The sequence below is a fragment of the Setaria viridis genome, chromosome 4, assembly GCF_005286985.2.
Source record: "Setaria viridis chromosome 4, Setaria_viridis_v4.0, whole genome shotgun sequence".
In the NCBI taxonomy this organism is placed as follows: domain Eukaryota; kingdom Viridiplantae; phylum Streptophyta; class Magnoliopsida; order Poales; family Poaceae; genus Setaria; species Setaria viridis.
The window spans coordinates 17633183-17650372 of NC_048266.2; the positions used below are offsets into that span (position 1 = coordinate 17633183).

The 17190-nt window shown below is 44.0% G+C and overlaps 2 pseudogenes; both read right to left on the reverse strand.

Moving 5' to 3' along the window:
• Positions 1-9392: 9392 nt before the first annotated feature.
• Positions 9393-10163, reverse strand: LOC140222595 (uncharacterized; annotated as a pseudogene).
• Positions 10164-10329: 166 nt separating this feature from the next.
• LOC140222596 (uncharacterized) lies at positions 10330-12949 on the reverse strand (annotated as a pseudogene).
• Positions 12950-17190: the final 4241 nt, after the last annotated feature.

A 17190-nucleotide genomic window follows, 5' to 3' on the forward strand; every position in this document is an offset into this window, starting at 1 on the left:
TTGTTGTATTAATTGATGTGTTGTTTTTACAAACCTCTAGAGGTGGCTATTTATAGCTTGTTACAACTGATTTCCTAACCGACTAGGATCTATCTCTAATTTTAAACAACAATAAATATTTACAAACTCGACTCGCACTCGAGTTGGTTATTACTTTCCTACGGGCCTATCTCTTTCTCCAGCAGATCTTTATCTCGGCCCACCTTTAGGCCCAAACTGGTAAAGCCACTTTGACTCCCAATCGGCCAGTCTCCTCTTCCGCCAGTTGGCCCAAATACTGTAGCTTCAATTGGCCGATTCCTAACTGTAGCTTCTAGCCCGCTGCATCGACCCCCTTTCTCCTCCTTTGACGCCGATTCAAAAACACATGTCAAAATCCGGCGTCAACACATGCCCCCAAGTTTCGGAGTACAGCGCAACTTTTGCTTCAAAATTCTTCTCAGTCTTAACTACCTCTCCGAGGCAAGCGCGGCAAAGGCTCATTTCTGTTCCATAGTCTTCTCTCTGATGATTACAATCTTTTCGAATTGGGTGCCTGAGGCAACCGCTCCTACGAAATTTGTGTAGACAGCGTGGTAAAAATCCCGCCTTTACGCTTCTCTTGAACCGTCTTTAAATATACGCATCCCTCATCACATTATTTAACCTCCTTTGAGGTTCCCTAGAAGGTGTGATGGTAGGATCTAAGGGGATGTGATGGGTACAAAGAGTTCATCTAATTCCCATGAGGTCTTGGAGAGAATATCCAAGGGCGGCTCGATGTTTCTCTAGGACGGCGATGAGTCTCGTGGATTCCTCTTTCGAAAGTTTGTCACTAATGATAACGGGAGACTCATCGTCACTGTGGAGGAAGGCATATCGAAGGCCTGCCGGTAAGGTCTTTAACTCAATTGGAGGTCTAGGAGGCATCTCAAACTCGGATATCTCTATCGGTTCTAAGGGATCATCCTCGTCTTTGATGAACTTTCCAGCGTCTTTTTCAAGGAGAGATTTTGGTGAGTCAAAAGGGAGAAGTCCGTTCACCTCTTCGATCAGTTAAGAATCGCGGGAAGGTTCTATCACGGAGTTTTTGGCTCTAGAGATCTGGATAGAATAGATTTCCTTCCCTAAACGGACATCGAGATTTCCTTGAGTCGAAGCATCCATGAGCAATTTCTTGATGGGATGCCCGATCATGAGATCAAAGTCTCAGAATTCAAAGACATGAAAGTCAAGGATTTCTTCGATGTCTTCATGTCTAATAGACACGTTCTACAAAACCCCAACTCCTTCTAGGATTTCTCCAGAGGAGGTCCGGAAGGTTTTGTTGGTAAGAACCAATGGCTCGTCTCCCAAAACGTGCAACACGCATTCGCCGGAGATGATGTTGGCTCTAACAATGGGATAATAGAGGACTTCTATCGGGGCTCCTCTTATGGCGCAAGTAATGATTGAGGGAAGGGAGCTGATCCGAAGAACCTTTGACGATAGCTCCACCTCTCTCGACCATTCACTGGTAATAATGGCCGTCAACTTCTTAATGTTTTCCCTAAAGAAGGCAGATTCTATAGGATCTGTGGAAGGGATGGGAACTTGCAGTTTCCTTGTGCAGAGATAATTCGAGGTGTTTCCGAAATCTTCAAAAAGATCATCCTCGAATTCTATTGGGAGTTCCGAAGGTTGAATCTCCGAAGCTCGTGGTTCGGGTGAGGGTCCTAGGGCTGAATCTAAGGATGTGGAAGGTGAAGGATCAGATTCGGCTGCTAGAATGTCCTTATGGCTTGATGCACGCTCTTCTCGGAAGGGTTCGGACTCGGCTACAAGGTGTTTTCGGTGATTCGATCTAGGATTTTCCTACCTTCGACTGAAGTCTTGTGGACAAACGAACCTCCAGCGGTGATGTCGAGATAATGGGCAGAATCCTTATCAAGACCTATGTAAAAGTGTTGAAGCAACATAGGGTTAGGTATCTTTAGGACAGGGCCTGATTTTGCCAAGAGCGAAAATCTAGCCCAAGCCGCACCTATGGATTCCTTCTCATTCTGCTGAAAGCAGAGGATATCCTTTCGTAGAGCAACGATACGAGTTAGGGGGAAGAATGTGATAGAGAATTTATCTCTAAGGTCATCCCAGCTGCCGTTCGTGCTACTAATGTTAAGTGTGTACCATTGCTTAGCCTTTTCTACAAGAGAAAAGGGAAACAACTTCCACCTGAGGGTATCGTGTGACATACCCGCGATAGCGTAGCATGAACACACTTGCTCAAACTCTCACAGATGGTGGCATGGGTTTTCTCTATCTAATCCAGAGAAGGAAAGTCCCTGAACCATAGTGACAAGGTCTGGAGGGAGTTCATAGCCGGATGTGAGAATTGGGTGTTCAGAAGGTGGTGGCTCTATGAACTCACCTCTAGGAGCGGACAAGCTTTGGATAGTGGGTTGCTCCATGATAACGGGGGTAAAGGTAGAAGAAAGAAAACTAAAAAGGTATGAGGATGACTAGGTAAGAAGAAAGATACAACAACCGTTCCCGGGCAACGGTGCCAGAAAGCTTGTTGGGCATTATAGCGATAGTGAATAAATCCGCAAGTGCACGGATACCGTTGTAGCTGTCACCTCAGAGTATTCCAAGGGTATCAAATCCAAGGGAACATGTGTGCACTAAATCCGTACTAGTCGATCCAAGGACACATCAAGGTAGGTGTTGATGGTAGAGAGGATTCCTAGGATAGCACTATAGGTGAGTTAGAGGTCGATCCCTCAGATAGAACTTGCTTGGGGCACTGGCTTACCCCTGATCTATCAAAAGACTCCGGCCAGCAGTTCTACGAACCAAGCTCTACACTATATCCAAACATGGAGGATTACAAAGGACCAATAGGGCTGTCACCACCAACGGCCTACCTCTAGCAACACGTGGGATGTAAGGCAAACGAAGGATAACCCTTAGCCCAAACACTACGTCTACGCTATTGATTACTACCACCGTCTAACTATGTCTCATATCCCGTAGCAAGCTACGGCACTCTGTATAAATACAAAGTCATGAACCCGCAAGTAAGAGAACTGATCTCACTCAAATATAATCACTACTGAAAGAAAGAAATCATGAATATGAACTTACTTTACTTAAAGGAAGCCAGCATTCGTAGAGGTACAAGCTTAGGGAAGAGTGTTGACAGATCTCGCGCTTCCCCAAACTACCGCTCACTCTCTCCTACTCTAAGCACTAGCTAGGCGACACTTCGCCTTTGCAATGGAGCTCTAATTCTCTCTTGGTTGTTGTGTCCTCAAATGAGCCCCCTCCCCTTCTATTTATAGGCACTTGGGAGAGTGGAGGTTCCTTGGGAGAGTAGAGATGCTCCAAGTATCTCAAGGGAATATTCTCCTCCAACTCCTCTCCTTGTGCCACCTAGCACTGCCTGAGGTAGTAACTTCACGGCGAAGCGGTCATAACCGCCTTTGGGATGTCACGAGGAGGCGACACATGGAAGATGGGTTCGAGGGGCAACCAGAGTGGTTTGGCCAAACTGGGGGTTCCACCGACCCCTAGTTGGCTCCCCTCGTGCCGCCTTTCGTCCAGGACATTGCCAAGTGGGTCCCCAAGTGGGTACAGGGTGATTTGTGGTAAGTTTAGGTGGTTTAACCTCTAATGTGGGCCCTCCAATCTGTGTGCTTACTCCTGATTGGTTGAGAGTGTGTTTCCTTGCTCTTTGAGGTGTGTTTTCTCTCTTAATGAACCTGCATACAAATATTCACCAACACTTGTGGACTTTGTTAGTAATAACTCTTACCACTATTGTCGATGTTCATATTTTATGTGTTTATGCAGGATTTGGCAGCCTAGATTTTGCACTTAAGAGCTGTCACCAGTTCCTTATGAAACTTTCAGCCCTCACCTTGTCGTATGGATGGAGCTCTGGTTCTTTATCTTAGGAAAAGAATGAAATTTCTGTAAAATTGTCCAACCACTGCTGCAAAATCTAAAGGTAGAGTGCACCAAAACAAGATCCAATATAGGATGTTCTTAGCCAAAACAAGATCTAGGAAAGGATGTTCATACCCAACCTTATACGAGCCAAAAGGGCAAACTACTGTAAAAGAAATAAATTAATGTAAAATCATAAAGGTACAGCCCCCCAAAATAAGATCCAAGATAGGGTGTTTCTACCCAACCTTGTACTAGCCCAAAGGACAAGCTAGTAAAAGAAACAAACTAATGCATACATGGGAACATCCAGATCTACAAACAAACAACAAAGTAAAAGCAGTAACAAAACCAAACAAGGAAACACATTAATCGCATCAGCGGGGATGCTTAACTGGGGAGGAAAACATTGTACCTAGTTGTTGATGTTTCCTTCGTATGACCCTTCTTCCTGGTGCCATTGCGTTGTCGTTGATGGGAAATGGGCGGTAGCTATGAGAGGAAGATTGTCGATGGTAGTGAGTAGGTTAAGATTTGGGATGGTAGCGAGGAGGAGGTGAAGATTTGGGATGGGGGCAAGGAGGAGTTGAAGATTTGGGATGGGAGTGAGGAGGTGAAGGGGAATTGATGGCGAAAAGTTTTTTGATGCGGAAGATTTGGGCGGACTAGCGGAGGGAGGGAAGGGATGGGGTATTTGGCCAATTCGGTGGATGGACCTGTCACATTACTAATATATCCTTTTACTATGATGGTGGATGAAACGGGGTGCTGTTGGGAAGGGGGGAGGAGAATTGACATTTCACATCTGTCACACTACTTGGCCCGAGCGTCCGAATATTTGAATAGCATGCCGGAAAGATTTTAGGGCTGGTCCGCGCTAGGTAATGGCGACCAAAGGATGTTCCTCTTAGTAGAATATGCCGGACAAAAATCTGATAGTGGAATGTCTAGTAGTCTATTCATGGATGTTTCTTTTTTTTTAGTACAATCAGCGTAACCTATACCAAAACTTTATTGCTAGAATCAGGAGAATCTGGACCTAGATTCAACAAATTATCATTCGAAATATTTGGTATATCATGAGAACACCTTCAAAAAGCCGGATATTTCGTTATTTGGTACCACTCCCTCCATTTATGTATTGCTCCACTTATATTGAAGTACGTTGTTAAGTACTACTCCCTTCATTTATAATGGGTATGCGCATTAAGTGTAATAAGGGAGACAGTGTCATATCATATCATGTCTTACAAACAAGAACGTAGGGAGTATTTAGGATGGAGAACTACTATATATATTGAGTTTTACATTGGGAAACTAAAGAAACCTCCCGTCTATTCGGCATGCTTACTACGATTGGAAATCCTTGTACCATCCCAGCAACATTGGAAATCCTTGTACCATGCCTTCCATTGGATGTGTTTACAGCTTAATCATGTGTACATTGGAAATCAAACAACCCTCCCTTTTGTTCCATGTGCTTACTTACATGTCAACATTGAAAACCAAAGAAATCTCCCTTCGATTGGGTGTGCTTACTACTTATTATTCATGTGCACATTGGCAATCAAACATCATGTTTCACAATTGGATTTGCTAACTACTCAATCATGTGCACATTGGAGATCAAACATACCTCCCTTTGGTTGCATGTGCTTACTTACACACATGTCAACATTGGAAACCAAAGAAATCTCCCTTCGATTAGGTGGGCTTACTACTTATTCATGTGTACATTGGCAATCAAACATCAGTTTCCCTGATTGGATTTGCTAACTACTCAATCATGTGCACATTGGAGATCAAACATCCCTCCCTCCGATTAAATGGCTCCCTTGGATTAAGTAGCTCTGGGCGTACTTCTGGGTTACATTGAAGATTACAAACAAAAACACTGCGAAGGTAGTTTTGGGTTCCTTGTATCGATAGCATCACTCATTACATGATGGCGAGGTCGGAGAAGTCTCCTTTTTGGGTGGTGGAAGACTAGACCCTTCCACTCCTGTATTCCTGCATGTATCCATAATCTTAATCCACTCCGTTGACTCAAACACTTGGAAATCCGAGTCTTCAACGCCCCTAGAGAACTTAGATGATCTAGCTTCATCCGCAACTTGAAGACGACATGCCATCCTATCCGCTTGGTCATTCTACAGCCCATTGGTACAAGACCAGTTATAAGACTCATCCAACTCCGGTACAAACTCCATTAGATCAGCAATAGTTAAAACCTGAGCACAAAGCCTAGGAAAATATTATTACAAGGCTCAATGAAATAGTTGGTTCGTACATGATAATGAAACATTTATTATTCAAATCGAATACAACAATCAATGGCAACGAAAGAATTGTTTAACATTCTACCTCTTTGTCATTGGGATTCAAAGAATGTGCCGACGTACAGGATTGGTTGACAGAAGAGGGTCATCAAGAGCTAGAGATACATGATTATTTGGTGGAGGAGCAGCAGTAGTAGCAGGTGCAGCACAACCTTCCGAAGTAGTTGGAGAAGTAGCCAGTGCAGCAGAGCCTTCCAACGTAGCTGCAGCAAGAGCAGGTGGAGCAGAGCCTTCCGACATAGTTCGACCTGGAGCAGGTGCAGGAGAGCCTTCCAACGTAGCGAGACCAGGAGCAGGTGTAGGAGATCCTTCTTACGTAGCGAGACCAGGAGCAGGAGCCACCGCAGGATCTTCCTGAGCTTGCAAAGTAGTGAGACCAGGATCATCCTTAGCTTGTGAAGTAGTGAGACCAGGATCATCTGGAGTAGCAGCGGTAGACACTTCACGATCATCCGGATCTATAGCTGTTTCCACCACATGATCTTCCTTTTGCTGTTACGAGGCAGCAATATCAGATAGAACTATGAGTATTGATGCATTTTCTTCCTCACCGTTGCCACTCTTCTTTGCGGGAACAAGTGTGAAATCCTTTTCTATCAGGGGTGTCATTGATGTCAACAGTTGTGGAATTCCAGCTGAACTGTGATGCGGCAAAGAGACCTCAGAGGTTTTACCCGGTTCAGTCAGAGGCACGATTAGCAGGGTGTTCTGATCAATATGTGGGAGTTGAATTTGCAGTGGTGGTAACCCTACATGCTGGTGCAACTGATTGAGGATGGTAGAGATAGTGGTGAGCACAATGTTCATGTTCTGGTCTGTCCTCTGTGCCACCTGCTCTAGCCACGCGAATTGTCTCTCCTCCTGACGAGCTAGTCTCTCGTCTAACCATTTTTGTAGCTCGGCCATACGGAGATTATTTTCGGCTTGTTTTGCCTGACCATCAACCAGTCTCTGAAGAATTAAGGCAAGCTCAGTCGGCTGACTGGCTGTTGCTGGAGTGACCGGTATTGTTTCTATAGCTGATTGCGATGCACCTACCTCCTGGTCATGAGTGACTTGGAGACAAAGTACATACATATTTTCCTCCTCACTGCCTTTGCTGTTTGAGCAATAGTTCTCATTTCTATCCTCATCAGGAGATGGCTCATTCCTAGCCCTTAGGCCATAACGTCTGTCTCCTGGTCTCGCTGGCTTGTATACCTTGAATTGTGTTTTTGCATTGTTGTACTCATGTTGCTAATTTTTGGATCCGGTTTGCACCTCTCTATCGTTCTCATCTTTTTTTAGTAATATGACTCAGGATGACGGAGATCCAGTGAGCATATAACATTTGTCGGGCCACGGTCAACCCATCATGGATAACATCTTGAATCTCACAAAGAATAAAGTCCACGATGTCGAACTCCCGGCCAGTCATGACATGAAGAAAAAGCCACTACTGAAGACTAGTGATGGACTCTGCATTGCTGATCCGTGGTAACAATGTCTTCCTTAGTGCCCGGTGAACCACATTGGCCTAAGGGGTAAGCATCTCAAGCGTGCGATATGTGAGGCAAGAAGGGAATGGCTCCACAAAAAGTTTGGCCATATCCTTGTCCGAAGGGAACGTATTGACTCAAAGACTATCAGCAATTTTGGTGTCGCCAAATTCTATGGGGAGCTTCCTGAAACATGACCTGAATGTACTCTCTGCTCTCAAGAATGTACACGGTAGAAAAGACAACTCGGAACCAATCCTCAATATATTGATGATGCTCTAAGACCAAATCAGCCAATCCGGGTAGTTGATCGAAGTATCCCTTAATATTCTCTCCCCACGCGGCCATGTTCATATGATTCCAGTTTATAATCTTGTGCTCAAATAGTTTGGTGGATAGATTTTTGTAGTTATAGTATAAAGTTTGCTGGATGACATTCCTAAATTTTGGTTTGACCTATTTATCATGGGATTTTTCAAACCACACATCCTCAGACACAAATCTAAGCCTTTTAATCATTTGGTAGCTATGCATGCACAGGTTAATCATCCTTAGCGGCTCTTTTGGTGGAGGGTCAAGAGGTACCTCATTTTGCTTCCTGGGGTCAAGCGCAGGAAACTCAGTAGGGCGAGGCGGCCGACGCCTCTTAGATTGTTGTCGCACGGAAGGCACCAAGGTTGACCCACCCCGTGTGCGGCAAGAAGGCATCAAGGTTGACCCACCCCGTGTACGGCTAGAACGGGCAAGGGAAGACTCCCGTGTAATGGACTTGCCCCTTTGCCGTGTCTGAGCACCAGACGTGCCTGCAAAATTCTCCTGCGACTTCCTTTATCGCTTTGCAGGAGGTGGGTCCAGCGCTTTTCCATTTCTCTTGCCACCATCTTGGCCCATCTGCAAGATCTTTCTCAAATCAGCATCCGCAATGATCTCAAAAAAGTTAACGAATCCCCCTTTCAACGACGAATACCTATCAAATCAGGGCGAGCAGCGGTGGATAGCGGTAGTAGCAAAGCACGGCCGCAGCGACGGGCGGCTGCAGCAGGTGGCGGCGGCGGCGGCGACAGCTAAACCCTACCAATGGTGAGCGCCGCAAGTGACCAGTAAGTGGGGAATAGGGAACGACGGGTCAACAGGAGTGACATGGCGTTGGATAAAGTTATAAAGGTATAGTGCACACCCAGACAAGAAGATGGGTAGGAGATTCCTACCCAACCTTGTTCTAGCATAAGGATGTTCCGGTGTTTGAGAATACACCAAACCGGATAAACAGACAGCCAAATGGGCGTTCGAAGGTTTTGAAAGTGATCACAAGATGCTCCGGTGTTTGACAATACACCGAACCGGATAACCAGCCAGCCAAATGGGTGTTCGAAGAATTTGAAGACATCACAAGATGTTCCGGTGTTTGATCATACACCAAACCAGATAAATAGCCAGCCAAATAAGCGTTCGAAGATTTTTCGAATGCGTCACAGGATGTTCCAGTGTTTTAAAATACAATGATCCGAATTAATAGCCAGCTAAGTGCGCTTTTGAACATATTGAGATGCGTCAAAAGGATTTTCCCACGACTACTATGATAAAAGGTCTACATGCACATTTCGGTTCATATCTTATACAACAAACAAGTTCAGATCGGGTCGACTAAAACATTAATTGATTTCACTTCCTAGTCCTCATCACTATCAGGTGCAGGATTTTTATCTTCATCATGGTATTGCCAGATAGTTTCATCCTCCTCCTTAGTGTCCGAATTGAATCTGTCCACAACAGGTAGAACCTGTTGGCAAATGGAAGTAACTTGAGCCGCTGGAATGACAGTCCACTCCTCCGCATCAATAATAGGCACTGAAGCCTCTGAACCATCACCAATACCATCATTCAAGGTTTCTTCAATCACATTATCTTGATATGCAAGTACCATGCCACTGGGCATTGTGTCCCACTCATTTTCATTAAAGCTCCACAAATGCCTATGCTCAAATTTTTGCACCACTCTCCATGGGTCTTATAGCAGGGTATCTGGCAAGTAAAACACGTTTGTTGCTTGTTCAGCAAAAATGTAGGGATCACTTTTGTATCAGTACCTTCCAGTATTGATGCTTTTGAAGTACCCATCCTTTCTAATCCTCCATTCCCTCTTGGTCCCTCCCAGATCATACCAATCATAGTGGAATAATACAACAGTTCGATTTATGCCATGCCCTGATGAGTTATAACGCAGCTCAATAATTTCTTTTAGACAACCATAAAACTCAAATGGCTCACTGTTATGAAAGCCTGCAGCCATAATCCCACTGTTCTATGTCTTCCGATTTTCCTCTCGGGCATATGTGTGGTACCGGACACTACCAACAAGACATGTTGAATATTTTCTTCCTCGCCTGTCTGGTAAAGATGATAATGCATATAGGTCCTCGGAGACCTCTCCTTCAGGCATCTTTTTAATTTGTACAACAAAACCATAGTTTTATATATAGGTCCTCGCTAGCTAATATAAGTTTGTTGTGAAAAAGTAGAAAACTTGCATACGATTTAAACCATCGGGCAAATTCTTTCTGAATTCTACAATCAATAACCTGGTTCGACACACCTTCCGCTTCTAACTAATCCTTGTATATCCTACAAAAACACATCTATCTGAAAATTAGACCGAAATAATTGCAGTAGAATCATTGCATGACGGATTATGTACCCGATATATGGCTCAACCTTTTCACAATTGTTTAGCACATACCAAACTAGCTTGTCATAATTCGAATCAAGGAATGAAGTCTTCGATGCTCCAATTACATTAACATTGTGCTGGAAACAAGATAAATCACCTTCTCGTAACAAATCAGCATTCTCTCTGTTCTTGCCCTCTTGATTGAATCGTGTGCCAACATCATCGTCCGAAAAGTACCTTGAGCAAAATGTCAAGGACTCATTAGCAACATATGCTTCTGCAATGAATCCTTCAGGCCTAGCCATGTTTCTCACGAGACACTTCAATGTGCATAGCCTTCTTTCAACGAGATACATCCATCCATATTGTACTGGGCCTCTTAGGATTGTTTCCTCAGGCAAATGGATAGCCAAGTGCACCATAACATCATAGAAGGCAGGAGGGAAAATTTTCTCAAGCTTGCACAAAATTATTGGTATATCTGTTTTCAATTTCTCCAAAACATCCAACTTCAGAGTTTTGCAACATAGTTGCCAAAAGAAGTTTCCTAATTCCAAAACAGCTGAGTATGTCTCTTTATACATTAAACCTCGAAGGGAAGCAGGCAAAATCCTTTGGAGTAGGATATAACAATCATGAGTTTTCAGTCTTTGGTGTTTGCATCCATCAGCGACAATACATCTTGATAAGTTAGAAGTATATCCATCTGGGAACTTCACCTAACTTATAAAACCACAAAACATCTTCTGTTTCTTTTACCCATTGTATATGGAGCTTCTGGCATTTTGCATGACTCTGCTTCCATAGTATTCAGCATGCGTAGATGTTGTCTAACGCCAATCTCTTCCAAATCAACCCTAGCATTGATCGTGTCCTTTGTCTTCCCAGCAATTTTAAGCAATGTTCCAATAAGGTTTTCGCATATGATTTTCTCATTGTGAATGACATCAAGATTATGTGGTAGCTTTAGAGTTGTCCAATACAACAAGTCAAACAAACAAAACCTTCAGCTCCAACACTGTCCGGGTTCCCACTTCCTTTTCTGACCTTGAGAAGGCTTTCCTAGTCTAACATCTTTAACCTTCTCCAGTTGCTGCTGAAGCTCCTCAGTAGTAAATTGCTTTGGTCTCTCTCGGTTTTCAGTATTACCATCAAACTCTACTTTCTTTCTTCTCTATGGATGGCCAGTTGGAAGGAAATGATGATGGCCAATATAACATATCTTTTTCTTCAATCTCCTTGAGCAAGGATCCTTGTCACAACACACACAGGCGTAATAACCTTTCGTGACTCGCCCCGCCAATCTGCTCAGTGCTGCTCAGTGCTGAATAATCATGTATGCACCAAATAACCGTAGCACGCAGTTTAAAGGATTGTTGACTACAAGCATCGTATGTATCGACACTCTTCCAAAGGTCCAACAGCTCATCTACGAGACGTTGCAAGAAGACATCAAAATCGTTTGATGGAGAACTCGGCCCAGGGATCAATAATGCCATCATGAAGTTTGATTGTTCCATGCATACCCATGGCGACATGTTATACGGCACAACAAATACTGGTCACATACTATATGAGTTGGTCATGTTGCCAAATGGATTGAAACCATCGGTTGCAAGCCAAGTCTAATGTTCCTAGCATCTTTTGCAAATTCCGCCCAATTTTTATTGAAGTCTTTCCATGCCTCACCATCAGCTGGATGGCTAAGCTCATTGTCCACTGCTCGTCGCTTCAACATGTGCCATTGTGCATCCTTTGCGGTTTTTGATGAAAGAAACATCCTCTTCAGCCTTGAAACCAGCGGAAAATGCCTCAATACCTTCTAAGGAATATGCTTCTTGTTGTCTGCATCTTTCCATCTTGAATCCGCTTCACAACACACTAGGCACACATCATGTTCTGCAAGATCCTTGTGAAACAATACACAATTATTCTTGCAAACATGGATAGATTCATAGCCGAGTCCCATGGCACGTATGTACTTCATTGCGTCATTGTAAGATGTCCGAACACATGCCCCTAGGAAAGCAAGGGATACCACCTTCAGAATCGCATTGAATGCAACATTTTTGATCTGATAGAAATACTTGATATGAAGTAACTTCACAACAAATGTAAATTGTGTATATTTAGATTCCGATGACACCTTACGGTTTATATGTTCCTTTATAAATTCTAACATTTTCCCTCCAAGCTCTTTAGCGTGGCACATGTCGGCTATCATTTCAGGAAGTCTATCTTCAGTGTCTTCATCCTCCTCCACACCTGATATGTGTTCATTTTCCTGAACCATTTTCTGATCACCATCATCCTGCAGAACTGCATTATCCACAACTCCCTCATCCAGCAGAATTGCAATTTCCTCAACCCCATCATCCTACATAATTGCATTCTCCTGAACCCCACTATCCTGCAGATTTGCATTTTTCTAAACCCTATCCTCGAATGTTTCTCCATGATGGATCCACGTAGTGTAAGTGCTTGCCATCCTAGTCAAAAGTAAGTGCAAGTTCACCTCATCTATAGTTCATCTAGACTGATTCAGGCATCCACGACATGGGCATAGTATTTGTTTATCGTCAGAGTATCTACTCTTAAAAAATTCCATGAAATCATTGACCCCTTTCTCATGCTCGGGGGTAAATAGTTGACAACCGCGTATCCAACATCTATCCATCTGGGAAATTTTGGTGAATTCAACTCAAAATTACTGAATAGATTGAAAGACATCAATGCGAAATGAAATTTTTGTGAATTCAACTCAAAATTACTAACCAGATTGACACGCCGTAGCAGGAAGCACCAGATTTGTGCTGCCATAGGACTGAGCCACCGCGGGGAGGCGCAAATCTCCGCCGGAGTGCTCCGTCCTGGCCGCCTTCTCTCTGTTCTTTTTTCCTATCGCAGGAGCGCGGCAGCGGGTAAACTACTTTTTGGCTGCAGCGCGAGCTTTTCTGCCGCCAAATACCACACTCACCTGAAACTTACCTTACATGTGGGATCCGGTTGTGGTAAACACTTCCCATTCGATCCGTAACAGGTTCGACCCACGGGAAGAGCACGTTTTCCATTTTATTGTACCACCCTATTTATCAGCTTAAACTTACATGTGGGACCCCCGTTGGTTTATGACATTTTCGCGGAGCTTATATTGTCACAAAACCACTGTGTAACAGCGAGTGACAATTTCTTTTTGGCTATAATGGAAACTTTTATAACATTTCGTAACTTTATCACTGAATTTGCTCATATGTCAAACTTTATGATGTTTTCATCCAGAAACGTCATAGATCTATGACGAGAACAAATGTGTCATTAAATTTTTATTATAGATCAAAACATTTCTTGTAGTGCTGTTCCGGAAATTCCGCAACTTGCGAAATTCCGGAGAAATCTACGAATTCTCCAGAGATTAGCATGGTAACACTACAGCCCTATGGAATGCTTTGCTAAAAGTAAATCGCGGAATATAGGTCATGCAGCAGGATTTACTAAGCCTAAGAGACAATATAAAGGAGCTAGCAACCTTCTAAAAAATAGATCAAGTACAAACCCTAGAAATTAACTCTATGCTTGAATAAGAACGAAATGAAGAATAACAAGCACAAGATACACAAGGATTTGTTTGCCGGAGTTCAGCTCCACACCTGCGGCCTATGTCTCCGTTGAGGAACCCACAAGTCACACCTAAGCCACTTTCCTCACTCTAGCGACTACAAAGATCGAGCTAGAGTCACTTACTCAATCGCGGGGGGTAATACAAAGTTCCCATAGATAGCCACAAGCTTGATGCTCCACGAGCAACGCCTAGCCAGCTAGGAGCTTAAAGATCTAAGAGTAACAAACATGAAATCACCGGCTTGATGAAGAACAAGGTGCTCAAGAGATGGGCAATCAGCTCACTAGCACTCTCCCTCGCTCTCTCTTGAATCCCTCCTTAAATCCCCTACCAAATCTTCACCTAGAGGCCAAGAGGGGAGTAAAGAGGAGTTTTGAATATTTCTGAAAAGCTCAGGTTAGGGTTAGGTCGAGAGATTTACTAAGGGAGGGGGTGAGGGGTATTTATACCCATTCACCAAAAACTAGCCGTTGGAACGTTAAGTTTCGGAAATTTCTGGAACTTTTTCCAGAAACTTCAGAACCTCCGGAGTATTCCAAAACTCTTAAGTTAGCACCATTCTAAGTATATCCCAAGTGAAGTGCAGGTGCAAGGTATCTCTCATGGGTTGGTTATGTCATCTTGAGCACATTTTTCAACGTAAAGATCGTAGGTTACGCATCCCTCTTGATAGTGTAGCATTCCTAAACTCAAATTCAAATCAAAAATAAATTTAGCCTTCAAGGCATGCCTCATACTCCATTCATTTCCTTTTTGAGGGCATCCACAAGTGCAACATGTCAACCCATCCTTTTTTTACCTGCTCATGCACTTAAAAATTCATTAGACACTTAAACTTGTATCATTAACTCATCAAAAGCGACTTAGTGGATAATGATACTCTTCAGACTGCTTCAAGTAAAAATAACGAGGAGCATGTGTGGTTTGGGCGGATCGAAGGCAATTTGGTTTTATATGTGGTATTTCATATATAGATAAAGAATCGCTTCTACGAGGTGTTGCACCTCTGTAGTCTGCGGGTGTGCCATCACATTCGACCTTGAAAGTTATACAACAAAAGATATATGCTCAGTTTGCGGGGAGGTGTTCCACCTCTGCAAGGCTCATGTCAGCGTCTTGACATAGTTTGTACCGTGATTTTTCTTTAATACTTTCATCTACGTGGCACTGGCACCAAACGAAGTATGGATGTAGAAATAGTTTCAGCTATACCTTCATCTACTTTCAGCTATATTGGTGAAATAGTTTTTTGTCCGTATTTTCTAATGCTATATATTTAGTAGGAGCTTGTCTCTGCTGTTTCATAAAAAAATAACAAAATATTATTATTAAAAAAATTTGCCTTCAGCCTAGTTGTTGGTAACACCCATTTCCATAAAATTTGTTGGAAGGAATTCAATGGATCAGTCTCTTGGACGACAGTGCAGAGAACGTACAGCATTCAGCAAGCCCTGTTCCCTCAACACAGATGGACTCCAAGAAATTCTCAAAAAATAACTTTAGTGAATACAGTATGTATGAAACTAAAATGGAAATTCCACTAGTTATTTAAAATGCTTATATTGCACCAATGATCCAAATAAATTATATTATTACTAGCCCGTTTAATGCTGTAAGCATCAAATGTGGACTCAAATAAACTTTGTCCCACCAGGCACCACATTTCCCCGATGGAACATAAACTACTATGCAAGTGGAAGAAGGGTAGATCTCAAATGTCCTCATTATCATTGCCCACGAAACGACAAATAAAATGAGCTAGTTTTGATACTGATGAAGGAAGCTAGTGTTCCTTTATAATGAAAATGGGACATATCGCTCCACTCTATGATCGCCTACAAAGTTTTTTTTTTGTCATGACTGTGAAGATCCATTAGGTTTAATTTGACCGCCTACAGCTCTAGGAAATTTCAAGATTTAAGTTCCATTTTTCTACCAAATCTAATGGATTTGGATCCTAAAACACCCCAGGGTCTAAGAGTTGCTTACAACATCGGAATACATTCTGCAGTAGTGACATATACATACTCATAGAGGCATAATGCACCCAAATTACGAAGCGATACCCCGGCAACGCATGCCCGCTGAATTATTGAAACCCGAGGCGATGACCTCGTTCAAACTCGAACGACATGGTCGCGTCTCGCGTGGCCCGCGTCAGTCATCGATCTGCACCTCACTTCACGGTTCACGCCCGCGCCGACAGCGTTTGCCTGACCACCACGGCTGAATGCTTCACATGCATGCATGTCGTGCACAGGTGCAATGAATTCGTCAATGCAATGACCAGCCACACGACTACTCAGTAAGGGTACGTTCAACGCTACACCCTGGCTGGACCCGGCGTCCAGATCACCAAACGGTGGTTTTGGAGAGAGACCGGCGTCAGGCATATATGCATGCATCCCCAGTCCCACATATTTGCTTGGTGCACACACCTTTCGCGTTCCGCGCTATCGAAAATCATTGTATCGGGTGGATCCTGTAGCATGGAGAAAGAAGTGAGAAAGCAGGGCGCTCTTTGAGGCGAGAAATGCCATGACCATGCTCTACCATGGGAGCATGAGCAATGTATATTGTCCAACTAGTCTTTAGAGGTGGGCTAGGTAAGAATGGGTTGTATACTTATTCCCAAACTCACAAGTTGAGCCCAGAACCGAGCTACAAGGGTTGGGCCAGTAAATAAAAAAAAATGTACTCTCATCTCCCGTTCCCCTCTCTCTCCCTCTGCGTCGTGCTTCTTCCTCCGCGCCGCCGTCCGTCTCGCAAGAGCCACCGTCGCCCGTACTCCCCTCCCCCTCCTCTCCAAGCTCGATTGGATCCCACGGCTTGGAGAGGGCGTAGCCGCCAAGAGGGAGAGGGCGGACCGCAACGGCAAGCTCTCCTTTCGTGCCGTCCGTGCGAGCTACCGTGGGCTCCATCCCGACGTCGAGCTCGACAGCTTGGGCTTCCCCAAGCCGCTTCACTAAGCCCCGGGTTGCTGCTGCCGCTCCTCTAGGGGCAGATCTTGTCACAGAAAGAGGCCGGGAGCTCGAAATCGAGTTGTTTCCGGGCACCTGCCGTTGCTCCGTTCCCCTCATTGTAGAGCCATCGCAACTTGCCCATGTGCCGCCAGCAGCTCGCTCGTGCGCCACTCGAGTTCATGTTGGTGGCGGGAGTGGCAGCTGCAGCGACGTCACC